The sequence below is a fragment of the Octopus bimaculoides genome, chromosome 15 (genome assembly GCF_001194135.2).
Source record: "Octopus bimaculoides isolate UCB-OBI-ISO-001 chromosome 15, ASM119413v2, whole genome shotgun sequence".
Classification (NCBI taxonomy): Eukaryota; Metazoa; Mollusca; class Cephalopoda; order Octopoda; family Octopodidae; genus Octopus; species Octopus bimaculoides.
The window spans coordinates 10,507,616-10,511,599 of record NC_068995.1 but is presented as its reverse complement, the minus strand read 5'-3'; positions in this window follow the sequence as shown (position 1 = coordinate 10,511,599).

Below are 3,984 nucleotides of genomic sequence, written 5' to 3'. Positions count from 1 at the left end.
ATATATATATATATATATACAGAGAGAGAGAGAGAGATGAAAGATTTGTTCACACTCTGAAACAATCCACTGCCACCCTATTCCAATTTCAATTGCGCACTGACTTATACATGTGCTTGTACATCCGTACACACACACATACACACAGACACACACACACACACTCAGAGTATTTAACCCCCCTTATATTTTACAATGTCAGATCTACAAAGAAAGGAAAAACAATAATCCTTGTCATGGAAAACTCATTGAAAAGACTACTGTGACGTGATAAATAATATCAGTAAAATAATAACAACAACAATAGTTCTTTGTGTAATTGGAAAAAGGCCTGTAATTTGAGGGAGGGGGATAGACAACGATATTGACCCTAGTACTCAGCTGGTATTTATGTTAATCCCGAAGAGATGAAAGGCGAGGTCGACCTCAGCGGAATTTGAACTCAGAACGTAAAGACCTTGATCTTCTTGTCAAGTTAACAAACATACCCTGCCAAGTAAACTCAAGACGAAGAATGGTGTTGTAAGTCGACTGATCGCCAAGTTATGCCTGATTTTAGAAGGAGACAAGTAATTAGGTAGATTTGCATCTGTACCTAGTAATTAGATTTGCATCGGATTTTGTTAGGGCCCCATATGGTAAAGATGTGGATGGGAAAAATGTGGGTAGAGGGCGATGTGCTAGTATCTCTCTCCCCTTACTGTTTTACAAAGTAAACAACAACACAAATAACAGAGTTAGCCATGGTTGAAATAAGAACAAGAACAACAAGCATTATTAAAGGAGAAAAGAAGCAATGGTCATTCCTTACTCAAGTGACCTTATCTTATCGCCCATCACTTCTTATGCGCTCATAAATTAGTTTGATAGTTGAGCTCTGATTGGTTGTATGCAAATGAGTTCATAACTGGGGTCCGGAACTCTCGTAGGAAAGAAATTTCGCCACCCGGCGTGCTAACGATTCTGCCAGCTCACCACCTTAACAAAAAGGTGAAATGCTTAACAGTATTGCGTCCGTCCTTATGTTCCGAGTTCAAATTCTGCCGAAGTCGACTTTGCCTTTGATTCTTTCGGGGTCGATAAAATAAATACCAGCTGAACACTAGGGTCAATATAATAGACATAATTACTCCTGTGTAAGAGTATAACAACTGCATTCCTTTGCCAAAGTCGAGGGAATGAGGCAGAGCAGGCTCATCAAACTTGTCTAATAAACATTCCATTTCCTATTTTATTAATGCTATAACTCCAACTGCCACTGCGGAGTTCCTGGAGAAAATCGGCAGATAAACAACAGGTAACCTAAACACTGTGCCGGTGGCTTTACTCACCATCTATTTATACATTTTGCATAATTTTTCCATTATATATATATGCCTTCGAAACACGGAGTAGATGGAACAGGGACAACTGGCGAAGGGATATACTCTTTATGTTGCATGTCTCGTTTCTCTTCGTTTTTTTCGTTGTTCGAAAAAAGTTCGTTTTCTGTTTTCGTTTCTCATTGTGTTTAACGTTTTTCTTGATGTCCTGTACCCATGTATGCATGTATGTATAAATATAGATGTACGTATGTACATATATGTATGGATATATACATATATTTATATATTATTTATATTATATTTTATTATATTATATTATATTATATTATATATATATATATATATACACATACACATTAAATGTGGTTTTAGAGTCAAGTTTTGGCTGCTATTTCAAGCATGGTGGTACCTCTTAGATACCCTTAATTATAATTTTAATAATAATAATAATTATAATCTTTTGAGGTTTTTTATTCCCTGCTGGCCATCTGATAAGATTGGTATTTTAAACGATATCTGTGAGTGCGTGGGTCTGCGTATGTGTGATAATGCAATTAATTTGATTATCCGTGATGTAGCTGCGTAAACTATGATATAGATTGCTATTTTAAACTAATACTACTTCTGTTGCACATAACGAATATATATATATATATATATATATATATATATGAATTTATATAACGTGTATGTATTTGTGTACTCTCTTCTGCACAAAACAAATACAATTTCACATCTGTTAAATTATAAATTCTTTTCTCCCAAATTATTCAACGTTATTCAAATCAAATAGTTTATTTTATTTAAATTATAGATTAAAAAAAGAAATTTATAAACAGAACTAGTTTGTTTCCGAGTAAAATTTAATAACGATAAATTCTATGGTAATTATCTTCGAATTAAAAAACACGAATCTCTTTTATCAGTTCTGACAGAAATTTTATTTTTCATTGACGCAAGTTTAGAAATGTACTATTTTTTCTGAAGTGCCACCTAATCCTGCCTTCAAAAACATCACATTCTGCTTAGAATATATTATTGTTTTTAGTAATTTCGCAAAAGGGTCCAGGTAGATTTGTTGTGTTGAGTTATAACTGAAGTAATAGTACTCTAAACTGAAGGATTGCTCAATATTTCTTCTAGAGTCTATATTCATTATTCTTTTAAAAGAACAGAGTTGACAGTATTAATATATTTTCACCATTCTTGTATATATGTGTGTATGTGTATATATATGTGTTTCTATCTATCTATCTATCTATCTATCTATCTATCTATCTATCTCTCTATCTATCCATATATACATATATACATGCATACATACATACATACCTTGGTACATACATAGCTACACATTAATGCACATACACACATACATACACATACACACATATACACGCAGGCACGATCTGTGTGGTTAAGAAGTTCGTTTTATCACCACGTGATCTCGGGTTCAGTACCACTGCGTGGCACCTTTGGTAAGTGTCTTCTACTATAACCCCGAGCCGACCAATGCCTTGTGAGTGAATTTGGCAGACGGGAAACTGTGTGGAACCTCGTCGTATATATAATCTAGTGATTCAGCAAATGAAACCGATAGAATAAATGGTGGACTTAAAAAAGCAACAACATCAACACTGGGATTGATTTGATCGACTAAAGCACTTCAAGGTGTTCTCCCAGTATGGCTACAGTCCAATGACTGAAAGAGGGAAAATAAGAAATAAAGGATACACACACACACAGAGAAACACACACACATGCACACACACAAACATCGTCAGTGTAGACTTCCATTCTTGTTCTGGTGAAGAGAAAATAACTGTTAATCAACTAAAACTTATAGTCATAATACGAATGTAATTCATTAGTGACAATGAAAATTTTTATCAGAAGAAACACGGAAGAGAAATCTGAAAAATTCTCTCTATAAAATACTAATCAATGTGTCATTAGTAGCTATGGTGGCGACTCCGGATAGGTTTCGGTCATACTGGACCTTTTCAGCGAAGCATAGTCAACAAGGTTACCTGATTACAGAGCGATTTGGAGCAGTTATACTTTCGATATTAAGACAATTCATTGAATTGGAAATTTAAAATAGTGATGTTAGAAATAGTGATAGAAAATATCCTATAAAATTAAGTGGTGCTAACATTTATAATTTGGTGAATATATAGCTGTTTAGTTAAATGAAATGATTAGAGTAGCAAGAAAAAATTCATTTGCAAACATGAAAATATTCTGACGTAGCTCCACAAGTAATGAAAATATCGTTCGAAATAATGTATTTTGAAAAGTATGATATAAATTGGATCTAATCTGTATTGTAACATTTAACTTTCATAAATTATTTCTGAAACAAGGTCCTTTGACGAGAAGAGTATGACTCATAAAATATGCTGTAATATTTCATAATCATTATTTTTATTCATTATGTCCCTGAACCATGTATTGTTGAAACGATCGTAATGAAGGAATAAATGTAATACTAACACGTTTATTCTTTAACTTACTCTACACGTAAACATATACACACGCACACACATTCACTCATTCGTACATATACACACACGCACGCTATACACGTCTAGTAGAGCAGATGGGTTAAATAAAGATCAATTTAGTGTTGTATATATATATATATATATATATATAT